This window comes from Zingiber officinale, chromosome 6A, assembly GCF_018446385.1.
Source record: "Zingiber officinale cultivar Zhangliang chromosome 6A, Zo_v1.1, whole genome shotgun sequence".
Lineage (NCBI taxonomy): Eukaryota > Viridiplantae > Streptophyta > Magnoliopsida > Zingiberales > Zingiberaceae > Zingiber > Zingiber officinale.
This window is the reverse complement of record NC_055997.1, coordinates 78,810,571-78,829,766: the sequence shown is the minus strand read 5'-3', so window position 1 is coordinate 78,829,766 and position 19,196 is coordinate 78,810,571. Positions and strand designations below refer to the sequence as shown.

Below are 19,196 nucleotides of genomic sequence, written 5' to 3'. Positions count from 1 at the left end.
ATTCATTTTGTTGTAATTCTAATTCCAATTCTAATTCTGCATTTTTAATTTCTAACATTCTAATTTAACTTTTCTCTGTTTTCTCTTTTGATTTAGTTTCATTCTTATTTTCTTTTGTAAACATATCTTGCAATCTTTAGCATATGAATTATGCTAGACATTTTTCTTTTTTCTTTTATCTTTTCTTTTTTGTTTTCATTATTCACTTTCTTTCTTGCACTTTAAATTTTGTATTTTTATTTTTTTGCCTTTCATATTGCATTTTATTTCTTGTTTTTGATTCTTGAATATCCATGAGCACTAACATGTCAAGCAGGCCCATGAGGAATTTTTCTACACCCTTTTCTGCAAGATTTTTATCTCCCATTGTGCAACCTCAAATTGAAGCAGAAAGTTTCCAACTAGACCCAGAGTTGATTTCCATGATATAAGGTCACAAATTTAGAGGAGAAATATCAGAAATTCCTTATCTGCATCTTGAAATATTTTTAGAGATTTGTGATATTGTGAAATGTGAAGGAGTGTCAGAAGATGCAGTTCGATTGATGACATTTCCTTTCAGTATCAAGGATAAAGCAAGGACTTGGTTATATTCTCTCCATCCTCAAAGCATCACAAGTTGGGAATAATTGGAGAAGCAATTTCTGAATCATTTTTTCCCTCCAAGTAGAACAATGTATATGAGGAATTACATAACAAATTTTACTCAAGCATATGGAGAATCATTATTTGAAGCATGAGATAGATTCAAGAGTCTTCAAAGATAGTGCCCTCATCATGGTTTTGAAAAATGGTTTATTCTGCATATATTCTATGGGGGGATTTCTTTCTCAGACAAGTGTTTATTGGATTCATCAGCTGGAGGATCTTTTATGGACAAAAGTGTAGATGAAGCATATATGTCAATTGATCAAGTGATATTGAACCTCCAAGAATGGTCGAACATAAGTTGGATGAAATCTCCCTCAAATATTCATGAAGTGCAAGCCATAAATGCTATAGAGCCTATCAAACAAATTGTAACTCAACCATCTATGAGTCTTGAGAATCACAAGTCACAGAATGAGGAGTGCAAACATTTGGGGGCAAAGATTGAAAGTATTGTTTCAAAATGGGTTAAAGAAGATCTCCCTCCTTCGCAGACAAGATCTAGTGAAAAGTGTGACGATGTTGGGTTATTGATCACACCAACACTAGATAAGCAAGTTGATTCTCCTCCAAAAGATCAAAGAGAATTTGGGAAAAAGGAAGCTCAATCTTTCCCAGGACCTTCACTAAGAGTTCCTTTTCCACAAAGGTTAGTGGGGGTCAATGAAAATAAAGACTTTGGCAAGTCCTGTGACACTAATATGGTTGAGTGCAGATTTTTGAATATATATGAAGATGAAGACTCTTCATATGAAGATTTTATTGATAATGCAGTGGTAAATAAGTTTTTAGATCTACCTCTAAATTTTATAGGGTGCTATAGTGACATTGAACTTTCAGATGATAAATGTGATGTGGTAGATCAACTTAAAACTGTAAGTGAAGTTATTGATCCTCCTATAGTTGATTCTCCTATTGAGGATATTGATATTGGTTTGTTTTTTGATGTTTGTGTTGATGATGTTGATATGGAACAATGTGTAGGGAGCTGTGTTGTGGAAGCAGCATCTCAAGAATCACTTCCTTTGTCCACACAATCCTTAGATGTTGTAAGAGTTGCAAGGATTGAGCATGTTGTGGACCAATGTGTAGGGACTCATGTAGATATGGTTGAGTCTCAAGAATCATCATCTTTGATATCACCAAAACCTGACCCAGAGCCAGCACCATCATTTGATTCAGAGGAATTCACTTCTACATGTTTAGAAATTTCAGGTATCTCTCAGCAAAGTAAGGTTAGTACTTCTTGTAATTCTTAAGGAAATTTTATAGAGGTACCTATTATTGACTTTGTTGGATGTGATTCAATTTTTATTTCTTATTCTGCTTATCTTAATATGGTTATGGCTCTATCTTATCTAATATGCTTGTGGGAGATTTGTACTTTCTTTGCATGTGCAGATTTTACTTGGGCTAATGATTGGAAGCTTAATCTGAACCGTCTTCGACCACTCGAAAGAACTTTAAAGAAGACGAAGATGGAGAGAGCGTTACTTCACTTTTTAATACAAATGTTAAAAGCTCCCACCAAAATAAGAACCCTTGGTAGGAGGGTGATAAAATATCTTACCCCTCCAAGAGCAAGATTTAAATGAATCTTATGAGGCGGTCAAGCTAATGACCTTAAACAAGTGCATCTTGGGAGGCAACCCAAGTTCAATCTTGTTTTCATTTTCTAGTTTCTTTTTAGTTTCATTTCTTTCCTTATAATAAACTTGTATCCTCTACTTAATTTTTCTTGTTTATCTTATTTTTGTAGATTTCAAAGTTGTGGAGGAATGTGTGTAAGATATCGCAAAAATTAAATAATAAATGTTATTGGACGAAAAATCTTATTGGATTTTTCAGGAATTTTTAGGAATTTTTCAGGATTTAAACGGAGCCGTATGACTTATTTTGGAAGGATGAATGGGGGGCTAAGCGGAGCCTATTTGGGATACCCATTTAAATGGGAGTTAATTAAGGATTTAACTTAAGTTAATTAAATTAAACCTAGGTTTTATTTTCTTTAATTTCTTTCCTCCCAATTCACTTTCCTCCCCGACTCATCTCTCCCGAAGCCCCATTCTCGCGCGACACCCTCTTCCCCGACGCTGACGCCGATGCCATAGGGGGGCTGATCGCCGGGGCTGAGCATCCTTCTCCTCCACCGCTGGAGTTTGTCCGGTGGTCGTGCTTCCTCCCGAGTCATCGTATCTGCGCGGGCAGTATCTCGGTCAAAAGAGGGGGAGATTCGAGCCCTAGACCACGGTCGCTGGCGCAAATCCTCCCTTCCAGAGCTGTTACCATCGTCTCCGAGCTGTCTCGATCATCTTCTCTTCTTCACCGTCAGCACAACCCCTTCCTTCTCTCGATCTCGTGGATACCGATCGCCCTTCTTCTCGGCGTCGCCACGATCGTGCCGACCGGCCACGAGCTTGCAACCAGCAACAATCTCTTACTCGGGCACCCTTCATCATCATTGGAATTTTGATTACCTTACTGCTAAGATTCCAGCCACCCTCTTGATCCCGACATCGTAGCTACACCGGCACAATTTCTCCATCAACCGTGCCCTAGCAATGATCTTGGAGTGACGGTGTTTTGGGTTTCGGCCACCACAGCTCCATTAGGGATCACTTTCTTCGTTGGATCTGTGATCAACACCAGCGACTGAAGAGAAAGAGAATAGAGAAATGCATGGATTGTGGACTTCCCTGTTGCCATTCACTGTCTCTTCACTTCTAGTAGCTGTGGAGGTCTCGATTGAAGAGGTGGGGATCAATTTAGGACTTGGATTCGGGACGAGGGTCTCGACGCGGGATTACTTGGCACGATCTGTATTTTAAGGCGGGTATTTCTTCCTTGGCCTCTACGTAGTTTTTCTTGATCTTAGTGCATGGCTATTATGTGATGGTTTAGGCTGCTTTATCTTATATCCTGTTCAGTTGCTGTTTTTCTTGCTTGTTTCTTTTGCTTGAGCTTAGAGATGATCTATTTAATTCATATACAGTCTCTACTCTTGATATCTACTCTGTTGTGATTACACGTGTAGAGTATGCCTTGTAGGGATTGTCGGGTTGTTGGTATTACCATGTTGATTGGGTGTATGATGTGGACTGTACATAGATGGGTATGTGTCATAGGAGTTATCTTGTTGACCGTACATTTACATGTGGTGTGTACATACGTATTTGTCATGTACTTTTGGAGGAGTTGTGTTGATTGTATGTTTAGAGTATATACACATGTCTGTTGTATTGTTATTGGAGGATACATGTTGATTGTACTTATCTTTTGTGTACATGTGTCTGGTGGGACTATTGGAGATTTTTGGTTGATTATACATGTGTAGTGTGTACATATGTTTGGTGGGATACGTGGAGGTATCATGACGATTATACTCATGTTGGAGGTATTTATGAGGTTTGGAGTTATTGCATGGATGATGATTTTATATATATATATCATGTTCATCATTCATTGCATCGATGACCATTGTCTCCCTTGTGGTGAGAGAGTCGGTCGTTGGTTTGGGCCGCACACCCGGCCACTCATGGGTAGTGGTAGTTGGAGTAGTTGCTCGTCCTGTCGTGCCACCCGGCCACGAGGTTTAGTGAGATCCGGCGTTGTGGGCAGTCAGGACCCCGATGCTATTTAGCTAGATAGCTATTAGCGGATCTGTCGCCTCGACCACTATATAGTGGGTTGGAGGGTAGTCTATCGTCATGGACCCAAGCCTCTCGGCCATACAGGGGTCGTGGTGTTCGGAGAGGTGGCGGGGGTGACCATGGAGCATGCATGCACTTTTACATTTGATGCGCGGTGCATCTTTGGAGATATATTTGCATACATGCCTAGTAGTTACTAGTTGCATATGTTTGTGGTATGTTGCATTTGTTTGCGATATGATTGTTGCATATGGTTGTCATGCTGCATACATGTCATTTATTTTACATGTATATTGCAGTCGTATTTATATTGCACAGGTGTCACGGGTATATCTGTTGCAGATCCAGTGAGTTTACTGATCTTTGTACCTTGCGTCGATTCCAGATTGGGTATGTATCTATCATCGTGTTAGTTGTGGTTTGTACAGTTATATGTCAGGTGATTATGTCAGATATGTTTAGGTGCATTGATTATGATGGTATGATCATGTTCTTTATTCCCTACTGAGACTGTATACTTGTGATCTTCATGTTGTTTATGGACCATGCACTATCTTGTCTATTACCCGCTGAGTTACCTATACTCACCACCGCATTTGTACATTTATGTTTTCAGGTAGCAGGTAGATGGTTGGTGTGTCGCTTGGAGTATCCTGTCTGCCGAGTCCTACGTCACATCCGAAGACTGTGTTCGTTTTCTATTGTATATTCTTTTCTTATTCGTGGCATTGTATTTGTGTTTAGCCATGTGACTATCTTATTCTTTTGGTGTTGTATTTGTGTTTAAGCCGTGCCGGCATGCATTGTATCTATTTGTCTTGTGTGGGCTTTCCGTTTTCGTTTTTCCGCTGTGTTAGTTTTTAGTACTGCCGTGTGGGCTGTTTTATATATAACTGCGTGGTTGTGATTGTTTCATTCCAGCCGTGTGGGCTGTTATTATAACTGCGTGGTTGTGTATATAAATATTCCAGCCGCATGTGGCTGATGTATTTTGCTTGTAGTGATGCTTCATATTGTCAATTGTACAGGGGAGACTCTGCCGGATTTTTGTTTGGCAGGGACTCATTTGGGGCGTGACAATTTTTGGTATCAGAGCAGGTTTACGATACTTGCTATACGTTTTGGATTTTCGAGATTTATCTGATACCAATTTTTGGTATCAGAGCAGGTAAGATGCCTGTTATTCGTGTTTTGGATTTCATGATTCGATTTTTTTTTTATGTGACTTTTCGGGCTTTGGGACCAGGCAGTAGCAGGACATCTCCAGGCTATAGGAGGTATGTTTGCATATTGTTATCATGCATTTTTGTTGGTGTATGTATTGTTGCCCATATAGTTATGATGTGTGTTAGTGTTCTCTTGTTAGTACATGCCTGTTTGTTTGTAGCATGCATTGCATGCGTTGGATCAATCACTGATCACGGTTGACCTAATGGAGATCAAGGATTACAGTCTCAGGGATTTCCTCCTATCATACTATTAGTAGTTTTAGTGTCTGTTACTATTAGTTGGTTGAGAGTAAGAGTTACTATTAGTTGGTTGAGAGTCAGAGTCAAGTACCAGTCTCTATTACTATTAGCTGGGTAGTTGATGGTGTTTGTATGCTCATATTGACTCAGTTTGTATTACTCCGGTTGGTTAGATCAGTTTAGGATTGATTTACCTGATCGACTTGTGCAGTTGTGAATTGATTTATCTTAGTTGGTTTCGTACTCCTGTTATTTTGATTAGTAGAGTACTGATTTACTCTTGTTGGTTAGGTTTGTAGATTACCCTCGTTGATTGGGGTAGTGGGGGATCGATTTTATCTTAGTTGCTTTTGACGAGGATTGATTTACCCTTATTAGATCAGTTAGTTGATGACTGATTTATTTAGCCGTTCGATCATTAGCCTATCGTCATACTCTAGCTTTAGATACTCTGATCTTTGGGGTTACTTGTGCTTGGTTAGATATTTTGGGAGACATATTTGAGTGCATGACTTGTACCATTGTAGAGAAGACTGAATTAGTCGTATACCATTTTCGGTTTGGTCAGTCTGTAGAGGATTGTCGTATCCGATTCCATGGGGACTTTGACCATGGACTGTCTGTACCTGGTAGGATGACTTAGAAGGTACATTCAGATAGGATGCCCCACTGATGTGGAAAAGTGTTAAGCTACCTGTTTAACACTTATGAGAGTTGGGGCGTATGAGTTGGAGAGTACATTCGGACATACGATTTGTACTGACGTGAGAAAGTTGAAGTTAGCCGCTTAACCTTTACGTGACCCAGTACCACGTGAAGGAGGAAGCAGAGAATGCTTTTTGGAGATTAGGATATCACTTAGTGATTTCCTTGAGGTGTTTGGAGAGAGAGTAGTTCTCTACTTCTTCGTTAGCATGATGGATTATAAGGCGATAATCAGTCGACTCGCCTAACGTTGTTCCATGGGAGATCCTGACTCATGGAACTATTGGATATGATTAGATACCCATGATGTACTTAGTGATATATACCCCGCAATGGTGCGGAGGAAGTGGTATTAGTTGAGTAATACCTAGGAGGTTAGATCGTAACTAGGTATGATTTCAGATGATGATCTCGATGGGTAGAGCGTCGATTGATGGATATTTTGATCAGCTATTTGGTTATAGCATTCCTTTATCTTTGTGTTCATTGCTTGATACTGGAGGTTGCTGAACCTCAGGGTGGAGCAATCACAGTATGATGAGGTACAAGACAATAGTTAGACGACTCAGCTAACATTGTCTCTATCAGGTGGCTTAAGACCTTGACCACGTGATCATTTTATCAGATCTTGTAGTCTATATCACATATTAGAGGGTTTGACCGTTTATCGGTATTTTATAGGATGATGATGAGGGTGGTGGAGATATCTTCTTGATGGGTAGACTCTTAGTCAGCTGGTTGTGTGACCCTTTGACTTTAGATTGACATTCCTTTATTGTGGATATTTGATTATCAGAAAGGATGAGATGATGAGATTTAGTAGGATTGTTTTAGTAGACTCGTATTTTGGAGTGGAGTTAGGAGCATCTTATGATGGACTTTGTGGTGAGATTACCCAAGATTTAGAGAGGATATGGTGTGTTGGGTAATCATTGATTGGTTGATGACCTTGCTCCCTAGCTATCGGTTATAGGACGGATTCTTTTGGATCGAGTAGCAGGATTATATTGTAGGGAGATTATCGGACCTTATGGTATATCTCTGAGTATTGTATTGGATTGAGATCCGTGATTTTTCATTTTGGTTTTGACCGAGATTACTGCAGACTTTGGGTGCAGAGTTTCGTGTTAGTATAGATTTTCACTCTCGGATTGATGGATAATTTGAGCGCTCTATACAGATGTTAGAGGATATACCGACAGTGGATTATGGATTTCAGGGGTAGTTGGATCATCATGGTTGGTGATTTGTTCATGGTACTTGAATGGAGTGGAGTATGAGTTTGTTGCTTAGTAGTTACACTTGGATGAGGATCCCTAAATTTATCAGTAAATTTGGGGACCAAATTTTTATTAGTAGGGGAGAATGTAAGATATCGCAAAAATTAAATAATAAATGTTATTGGACGAAAAATCTTATTGGATTTTTCAGGAATTTTTAGGAATTTTTCAGGATTTAAACGGAGCCGTATGACTTATTTTGGAAGGATGAATGGGGGGCTAAGCGGAGCCTATTTGGGATACCCATTTAAATGGGAGTTAATTAAGGATTTAACTTAAGGTTAATTAAATTAAACCTAGGTTTTATTTTCTTTAATTTCTTTCCTCCTAATTCACTTTCCTCCCCGACTCATCTCTCCCGAAGCCCCATTCTCGCGCGACACCCTCTTCCCCAACGCTGACGCCGACGCCATAGGGGGGCTGATCGCCGGGGCTGAGCATCCTTCTCCTCCACCGCTGGAGTTCGTCCGGTGGTCGTGCTTCCTCCCGAGTCATCGTATCTGCGCGGGCAGTATCTCGGTCAAAAGAGGGGGAGATTCGAGCCCTAGACCACGGTCGCTGGCGCAAATCCTCCCTTCCAGAGCTGTTACCATCGTCTCCGAGCCGTCTCGATCATCTTCTCTTCTTCACCGTCAGCACAACCCCTTCCTTCTCTCGATCTCTCGGATACCGATCGCCCTTCTTCTCGGCGTCGCCACGATCGTGCCGACCGGCCACGAGCTTGCAACCAGCAACAATCTCTTACTCGGGCACCCCTCATCATCATTGGAATTCTGATTACCTTACTGCTAAGATTCCAGCCACCCTCTTGATCCCGACATCGTAGCTACACCGGCACAATTTCTCCATCAACCGTGCCCTAGCAATGATCTTGGAGTGACGGTGTTTTGGGTTTCGGCCACCACAGCTCCATTAGGGATCACTTTCTTCGTTGGATCTGTGATCAACACCAGCGACTGAAGAGAAAGAGAATAGAGAAATGCATGGATTGTGGACTTCCCTGTTGCCATTCACTGTCTCTTCACTTCTAGTAGCTGTGGAGGTCTCGATTGAAGAGGTGGGGATCAATTTAGGACTTGGATTCGGGACGAGGGTCTCGACGCGGGATTACTTGGCACGATCTGCATTTTAAGGCGGGTATTTCTTCCTTGGCCTCTACGTAGTTTTTCTTGATCTTAGTGCATGGCTATTATGTGATGGTTTAGGCTGCTTTATCTTATATCCTGTTCAGTTGCTGTTTTTCCTGCTTGTTTCTTTTGCTTGAGCTTAGAGATGATCTATTTAATTCATATACAGTCTCTACTCTTGATATCTACTCTGTTGTGATTACACGTGTAGAGTATGCCTTGTAGGGATTGTCGGGTTGTTGGTATTACCATGTTGATTGGGTGTATGATGTGGACTGTACATAGATGGGTATGTGTCATAGGAGTTATCTTGTTGACCGTACATTTACATGTGGTGTGTACATACGTATTTGTCATGTACTTTTGGAGGAGTTGTGTTGATTGTATGTTTAGAGTATATACACATGTCTGTTGTATTGTTATTGGAGGATACATGTTGATTGTACTTATCTTTTGTGTACATGTGTCTGGTGGGACTATTGGAGATTTTTGGTTGATTATACATGTGTAGTGTGTACATATGTTTGGTGGGATACGTGGAGGTATCATGACGATTATACTCATGTTGGAGGTATTTATGAGGTTTGGAGTTATTGCATGGATGATGATTTTATATATATATATCATGTTCATCATTCATTGCATCTGATGACCATTGTCTCCCTTGTGGTGAGAGAGTCGTCAGTTGGTTTGGTTTAGCGCCGCACACTCGGCCACTCATGGGTAGTGGTAGCTGAAGTAGTTGCCGCTCGTCCTGTCGTGCCACCCGGTCACGAGGTTTAGTGAGATCCGGCGTTGTGAGCAGTCAGGGACCCTGATGCTATTTAGCTAGATAGCTATTAGCGGACTGTCCACCTCGACCACTATATAGTGGGCTGGAGGGTAGTACAGTCGTCACAGACCCAAGCCTCTCGGCCATACAGGGGTCGTGGTGTTCGGAGAGGTGGCGGGGGTGACCATGGAGCATGCATGCACTTTTGCATTTGATGCGCGGTGCATCTTTGGAGATATATTTGCATACATGCCTAGTAGTTACTAGTTGCATGTGTTTGTGGTATGTTGCATTTGTTTGCGATATGATTGTTGCATATGGTTGCCATGCTGCATACATGTCATTTATTTTACATGTATATTGCAGTCGTATTTATATTGCACAGGTGTCACAGGTATATCTGTTACAGATCCAGTGAGTTTACTGATCTTTGTACCTTGCGTCGATTCCAGATTGGGTATGTATCTGTCATCGTGTTAGTTGTGGTTTGTACAGTTATATGTCAGGTGATTATGTCAGATATGTTTAGGTGCATTGATTATGATGGTATGATCATGTTCTTTATTCCCTACTGAGACTGTATACTTGTGATCTCCATGTTGTTTATGGACCATGCACTATCTTGTCTATTACCCGCTGAGTTACCTATACTCACCACCGCATTTGTACATTTATGTTTTCAGGTAGCAGGTAGATGGTTGGTGTGTCGCTTGGTGTATCTTGTCTGCCGGGTCCTACGTCACATCCGAAGACTGTGTTCGTTTTCTATTGTATATTCTTTTCTTATTCGTGGCATTGTATTTGTGTTTAGCCATGTGGCTATCTTATTCTTTTGGTGTTGTATTTGTGTTTAAGCCGTGCCAGCATGCATTGTATCTATTTGTCTTGTGTGGGCTTTCCGTTTTCGTTTTTCCGCAGTGTTGGTTTTTAGTACAGCCGTGTTGGCTGTTTTATATATAACTGCATGGTTGTGATTGTTTCATTCCAGCCGTGTGAGCTGTTATTATAACTGCGTGGTTGTGTATATAAATATTCCAGCCTCATGTGGCTGATGTATTTTGCTTGTAGTGATGCTTCATATTATCACTGGTACAGGGGAGACTCTGCCGGATTTTTGTCTGGCAGGGACTCCTTTGGGGCGTGACAATGTGAGCATTGGATAGAGGAGTATCTTTAAAAACATGAATGCCAACCATTTGGAGCTCATCACTTGGGAATCACCAAGGACTATATTGGTCCAGTCAGTCGGACTTGTAACCTCATTTGACTAGACTTGAGGGGGAGACTTGTGATGTAGCGACAGAAGGAGGCCTACCTGGGACGAGGTTGTTAGAATGTATACTAAAAGTCTAGCTTTTTATATAAACATTTATTTTGAAATAAGAATCACATTGGTCAAATGTCTACATTTATGCTAAGTATAGTTGTCCATTTAATTTATATTAAGATAACATAGTGTGAGGAGACACACAGAAGATCATGTTATCAGTTCCTTATAAATTATAAATAGTAGCTCACAACCAAGATGGAATGAGACAAACCATTGAAGTTGTTATAGTGTAATTTGGTATTAGTTTATCTTGACTATAAAATTACACTAGTACACTATGAGTGTATTGAGCAGGACCATTTGAGGTAGTTTCTTTTTATACTGAATATATAAAAGAACAAAACCTCTGTTATTATGGAAGTACGTACTCTTAATCATAATATAATAACAAGCACGTATACTTAATATTTATTTCTTTAATTTATCAAAGGGTACGATTTAGTTCGTTAAATCAATAGGGTCGATAAGTTGGGAAATGATATTATTTATATGGTGTGTTGTTGATTATAGAATGAAACTATGTTCTAGTAATCTAGGTTGATGATGTCCCCATGAGGAGCTCATAAGGATTGTCATATAAACCTTGCAGGTGGACTTAGTCCGACATGACAATAAGGTTGAGTGGTACTACTCTTGGAGCTAGATATTAATTAAGTGAGTTGTCAGTAACCCATTTAATTAGTGGACATTCAATATCTTAAACATAGGGAGACTAACGCACTTATGATAAGAAGGAGCCCATATTGTAATATAGGATTGGTGCGGTAGTGCAATAATAACTCTTTAGTGGTATGAGTTATTATTGATGAACTTGAGTTGGGTTTCGGGGTGAACACGAGAAGCTCAAGCTCATTGGGAGACCAAAACCAATTCCTCCTCTCGGTCCCTGTTGTAGCCTCTTATTTATAAAGCCTTATATCCACTTAGAGCCAAGCTTCTTACCCATCCCATTGTGGTCGGCCAAGCCAAGCTTGGAGCCCAAGCAAGGGCCGACCAAGCCAAAGATTGGAGCCAAGATTATAGCCGGCCAAGCTTGGAGCCCAAGCAAGGTGGCCAGCCACATTAAAATAAAAGGGTGTTTAAATTTTAAAATCATTCCTTTTGTGGAAGCCATGGTTTTAAAAGAGAATTTTAAAATTTTAAAATCTTTCTTTTATAGCTTTCTACAAAGGATTAAGAGAAAGGTTTGATATCTTTCCTTATTTGTAGTTAAAAAGAAGATTTTAATTTTTGATAAAACTTTCTTTTTTTGTAACCATCCACATGTTTTAAAAGAGAGATTTTAATTTATAAAATTTTCCTTTTATAACCAACAAGGGATTTAAAAGAGAAATTTTTTATTAAAAATTTCTTACCAAAAACAAATAAGTAAGCTTTAATTTTATGTTTAAAACTTTCCTTGTTTAAAGCACAAGTAGGCGGTCGACCATGACAAGTATAAAAGGAAGTTTTAATTTTTTTGTTTTAAAACTTTCCTTTTTAGTCTTTGGCGAGGAATATAAGGAAGTTTTAATTATGTTTGAAACTTTCCTTTTTAGCCAAGACCAAGGATTATAAAAGAGATGAAGGGGTGCCTCATGAAATAACACATCTTCTATTCCTCTCTTCCAATCCTTGGTGGCCGACCCTTGTCCTTTTCTCTTCTCCTTTTGTTTTCTCTCTTGGTGGCCGGCGGCATCTAGTGTGGAGATCTCTTGGTGGCCGGTTGCTTAAAGGAGAAGAAGAAGAGAAGGAAGCTCTCTTGTCTAGCATCCCTTGGAGGTTAGTTGGTGGCCGGATCTTGGAAGTCTTGGAAGAAGCTTGAGTGGATTTCATCTTGGAAGATCGTCGCCCACACGACGTCCAAGAGAAGGAGAGAAATACAATAGAAGATCAAGAGGTCTATAAGCTATAAAAGGTATAACTAGTTATTAGTTTCCGCATTATAACTAGTTCATCTTTTGTATAGATTTTGAAAAACCAAACACAAGAGGTTATCAGTTTTAAGTTATCGTTTTTGTTATCGATTTTATTTTTCGATTTCATGTTTCAATAATGTGTTTCTATTGAGATCTCTATAGTTAAACCTAGTTTACTGTAAGAAGTTAAATATCCAATTTCTCTATGAGGCTTTGTCTAGGAAGTGGTGGATGATCTCATACCCAAGAAGGCCTAGTGTCTCGCCATGTTTAACCTGGAAGCCGATCTTTGAAATAGATATTTGATAACTTCTGTAATATGGTTTAACTTAGGAAGATCACATCGGTAAAACTTGGAGTAAAAATGTTAAGTATCATTTCCAATCCAAGTTTAACTTCTGAAGGACAATTTGGATTAATAATGTTAAGCATCGTTTGCAATCTAAATTTAACTTCAGTAGAGCACAAGGGTAGCTAGGATAGTTCTATGCTTGTACAAATTTTTGTACAGGGGAACTAGAACAGTATTCCGAGTAGCAACCAACAGAGGTCAAGTATCATGGTGGAGGTCAAAGTCAAGATGGTCAATGCTCAATCGTCAAAGAGCCGAATAGAGGATAAATGCAATGGTCGGTCGGGTTAGGACCCGACAGGCGGGAGACATGTCCGAGCAGGCAACCCTTCTAACTCGAGAGGATATGATAAATAGGTGCCCAAGTCATATTATCAAGATGCCAATGGAGACCGGATAGTTTATCTAAATGGAGGAAGGTAGGTTACTGTACAACTACCGCATGGAAGAGCAACTTGAGGTGGCCAGAGTGGATGGGTCTTGGCTAAGCGGCTACCCCGCTCGGCCAAGCAATGGGACAGGACGGCTGACGGAGAGAAGTCTCGGCCGAGCGGCTACCTCGCTCGACCGAGCAATAGGACCACTATAGTATCTCTCGACATCCTTTGGGAGATAGTGTCGCTGACACGAGGTATGGTCAACAGGCAGATCATAAAGCAGAAACTTCTACTGTCGCATCAGGGATATGCATGCCTTGTTAATGTATGGTGTTAGAGGTACTTTCTTGACAAGGACTGTTCAGGGAACACCTAAGAGAGCGTGTTCATGCCTCGAGAAGCATGCACGCTACCCATCAGAGCTCTATATAAATAGGGGTCCATCACCAGTGGAGGTACACGTTATTCTTGAGTTCTACTATTGATACTATTGCTCCGCCTTTCTCCACATTTCGGTGAATGACTTGACCGTTAGAAGATTAACGCTGGGGACCCCTTCCCTAACTCGGCAATGATGCCGTTTGTTTTACAGAGCAGAGCAAAGTCCATATACAGTCAGCGAAGCCGCCACCTTCCAGCTTCATAATTTCGGACAGGATCATGTTTATCGGACAAAAATGATATGTAATCTCTCTTATATTTTCTCTTACTCTCTTTTGCATGCATGTAATAAAACAAAATTTCTCATTTGTCTCTGGACAATAAACCATTGTGTTGCTGATACACAGTGGCAAAAAAAATCTCAAAAAAAATTACGTTGCTAATTTACATTTTACTTTCATCCAACAATTTCAAACAACTTTTTTTTTTACTGTATTACTGATTTTTAAAAATTAATAATACCATAAAAAATAATTTAGAGTTTATACTCCATAATGTTAACACTGTATTGTTGATTTTTAACAGCATAATGAAAAATGATGTTGCCGATTTCAGTACAACTATATTGTTGATTTTCGAAATTCAGCAACACAATAATATAGAAAATTAAGCATGTGTTGCTAAATTTTAAAAATTAGTAATAATATTTTTGCTAACTTAAACTTTGAAAGACTACAACTTTTGACTGAGATTAAATCATAGGACGCACAATATATCAAATCAAAGCTCATTCAGAGATATTCGATTTGATATATTGTGTGTCCCATGGTTCAAGATGAATCAAAAGTTATCACCTTTCAAAATTTATCCAACAATGCAAATGTTGTGTTGTTGATTTTGAAAAATCAGCAACACAATGTATTGTGTTGCTGATTTTACTCCTGATCTTTAAAATACCATAACTTTTTATTGAGATTAAACCACAGGACACACAATGTATCAAATTAAAGATCATGATCTTCGATTTGATATATTGTACATTTCATGATTCAATACCGTCAAAAGTTATGGTCTCTCAAAATTTAAATCAGGAATAATGTTGTTACTGGACTTTCGAAGATTAGCAACTCGTTATAGTGGCTAACAAATCATTGCTATTACAACTACAAATTATAATTTTGAGATGTATAACCTTTGATATGAATCAAAAGTTATCACCTCTTAAAATTGAACTTATAGCAGCTATGATTTTATAGTTGCTACAACGTGTATGTTGAGTAATTTTTGAGAGATTATAACTTTTGACACAAATTTAACTATGAGATTCACAATATATCAAATTGAAGATCTCTGAACGAACTTTAATTTGATATATTATGCATCCTATACTCAATCCAAATCAAAAGTTATGATCTCTTAAAGTTATAACTTATTGTTGTAGCAGCTACAATTTCGTAGCTGCTACAATGTGTTGCTGATCTTTGAAAGATCAGCAACAACATTGTTGCTGACTTAAACTTTGAGAGACCATAACTTTTAACTAAAATTGAATCACATGACGTCCAATATATCAAATTGAATCTTTAAATGAGCTTTAACTTAATATATTGTGCATCCAATGGTATTCCTAGTCAAAAGTTATGGTATTTTGAAGATCAATAGTAAAATCAACAATACAACACATTATGTTGCTGATTTTTCAAAATAAAAAACACAACATTTGACTTGCTGAAAAATTAGCAACATATTATTGTGTTGCTGATTTAATACTGTTGCTATTTTATTGTTGATCTTCAAAAGACCATAACTTTTGACTAAGATTAAACTGTTAGATGCACAATATATCAAATAAAATATCGTTAAGAGATCTTCAATTCAATATATTGTGCATCTCATGATTCATTCTCAGTCAAAAGTTATGGTTTCTTAAATTTTAAATTAGCAATAACATTATTGTTGGTCTTTCAAAGATCAGCAACACGTTGTAGCAGCTATGAAATTATAGTTGTTACAACTACAAGTTATAACTTTGAGATGCTATAACTTTTAATTCGGATTAAATCACATGATGCATAATATATCAAATTGAAGCTTATTTAAAGATCTTCGATTTTATATATTGTGTCTCATGGTTTAATATTAATTTAAAATTATCATATCTTAAAGTTGAACTTGTAGCTGTCTGTAGCAGCTATGATTTCTTCATATGTGCTACAACATGTATATTGAGTAAATTTTAAAAGGACATAACTTTTGCCTCAGATTTAACCATGAGATGCACAATATATTAAATCAAAGATCTCTGAATGAATTTCAATTTGATATATTATACGCCCTGTAGTTTAACCTGAATAAAAAATTATGGCCTCTTAAAATTATAACTTATAGTTGTAGCAGCTACGATTTCATAGTTGCTACAATGTGTTGTTGATCTTCGAAAGACAACACTGTTGATGACTTAAACTTTGAGAGACCATAATTTTTATTTGAGATTAAATCAAGAGACGTACAATATCTTCGATTTGATATATTGTGAGTCCTGTGATTAATCTCAGTCAAAAGTTATTATCTTTTGAAGATTAGCAGTAAAAATCAGCAACACAACATTCATGTTGTTGAAAAATCAACAGTATAATTTTGTGTTGCTAATTTTGAAAAATCAGTAATACAATGTTTTCTGTTGCTGAAAAATTAGTAACACAATATTGTGTTGCTGAAAAATCGATAGAATAATATTGTGTTACTGATTTTACTATTGATCTTTGAAAGACCATAACTTTTGATTGAAATTAAATCACTTGATGCATAATATATTAAATAGAAGCTGGTTCAGCGATCTTGATTTGATATATTATATGTCTCATGATTCAATATCAGTTAAGTTATGAGTTCTCAAAATTTAAGTCAGCAACAACGTTGTTGTTGGTCTTTCGAAGATCAATAACATGCTGTAGCAGCTATGAAATTATAGCTACTACAATTATAAGTTATAACTTTGAGAGGTCAAAACTTTTTATTCGAATTGAATTATAGGACACATAGTATATCAAATCAAAGTTTATTTAGAGATCTTCGATTTGATATACTGTGTCTCATAGTTTAATACAAATCAAAAGTTATCACATCTTAAAGTTGGACTTGTAGTTCTAGTAACTATGGTTTTGTAGCTATTACGACATGTATGCTGGGTAAACTTTGAGAGATGATAACTTTTGATTCAGATTGAATATTGGAATATACAATATATTAAATTGAAGATCTTTGAATGAACTTTAATTTGATATATTATGCGTCCCATGATTTAATCTCAGATAAAAGTTATGGTTTTTTGAAGATCAAGAGTAAAATCACCAACACAATGTATTGTGTTGCTGATTTTTTGAAATCAGTAACACAACTACTACTAAAAAATCATCTGCATATTGTTTTGTTGCTGATTTTGAAAAATCATGAGCAACACAATACATTACGTTGTTAATTTTACCGTTGATCTTCAAAAGACCATAACTTTTGACTGAGATTAAACCACGGGATGCACAATATATCAAATAGAATCCCGTTTAAAGATCTTTAATTTGATATATTGTACATCTCAGGGTTTAATCTCAGTTAAAAGTTATGGTCTCTCAAAATTTAAGTCAACGATAATGTTGTTGCTAGTCTTTTGAAGATCAACAAAATGTTGTAGCAGTTACAAAATCATAGTTTCTATAATAATAAGTAATAACTTTGAGAGACAATAAATTTGATTTGGGGTTTAACAACAAGACGCATAATATATTAAATTGAAGTTCATTCAGAGATCTTTGATTTGATATATATGTGCATCTTATGGTTCAATATAAATTAAAAGATATCACGTACCTGTTAAAGTTAAACTTGTAGTTGTAGTAGCTACGTTTCGTAGCTGCTACAACATATATATTGGATAAACTTGAAGAGGTGATAACTTTTGAATCAGATTCAACTATGAGACACATAATATATCAAATTGAAGATCTCAAAATGAGTTTTAATTTGATATATTGTGTATCACATGGTTTAATCTTAGACAAAAGTAATGATATTTTGAAGACTAGGAGTAAAATTATCAACACAACATTATGCTGCTGATCTTTTAGCAACACGATGCTGTATTGCTAAATTTTCAGTAGCATAAAATCAACAACAAAAAATATTGTGTTATTAATCTTAAAAAAATCTATTTTTTACAAAATTAGTAAAGCAACCGATTGCTGAAAATTTAGTAGCATAATGTTGTATTGCTGATTTTGAAAAATTAGTAACACAATGTATTGTTGTGATGTTTTTAACAAAATCAGTAATACAATTGTTGCTAAAAATTCAGCAGTATAATGTTGTGTTACTGAAAATTCAGCAACATAATGTTGTGTTACTGAAAATTTAGCAATATGATGTTGTGTTGCTGAAAATTCAGCAACATAATGTCATGTTCCTGATTTCAAAAAATTAGCAACATAATATATTGTGTTGCTGATTTTACTATTAATCTTCAAAATACCATAACTTTTGATTGGAATTAAACCATAAGATACATAATATATTAAATTGAAGTTCAATTAGAGATCTTAGATTTAATATATTGTGCTTCTCATGATTCAATCTCAATTAAAAATTATGATCTCTCAAAGTTTAAGTCAGCAATAATGTTGTTGTTGGTCGTTCAAAGATTAGCAACACATTATAACAGCTATAAAATCGTAGCTGCTACAACTACAAGTTATAACTTTGAGAGGTCATAACTTTTGATTTAGATTGAACTATAAGACACATAATATATGAAATCAAAGTTCGTTCAAAGATTTTCAATTTAATATATTGTATGTCTCATGGTTCAATATGAATCAAAGTCATCACCTCTTAAAGTTGAACTTGTTGTTGTAGTAGCTATGGTTTCGTAGTTACTACGACATGTATGCTAGGTAAACTCTAAGAGGTGATAACTTTTGATTCAGATTGATTCATGAGACACACAATATATAAAATCAAAGATCTCTAAATGAGCTTTGATTTGATATATTATTCATCCCATGGTTTAATCCAAGATAATTTATAATCTTTTGAAGATCAAGAGTAAAATCAGCAACACAACATTATACTGCTGAAAAATCAGCAATACAATCCATTGTGTTGCTAAAAAATCAGCACCATAGTGTTGTGTTGCTGATTTTTCATATATTGTGTTG

General features: G+C 37.1%; 1 non-coding gene across 1 annotated transcript; it reads right to left on the bottom strand.

Annotated features, from left to right (window-relative positions):
- Window positions 1-678: 678 nt before the first annotated feature.
- On the bottom strand, window positions 679-784 carry LOC121998831. Its single transcript, XR_006116623.1, has one exon. It is a non-coding gene; the product is annotated as a small nucleolar RNA R71 (small nucleolar RNA).
- Between the last annotated feature and the right edge of the window lie 18,412 nt (window positions 785-19,196).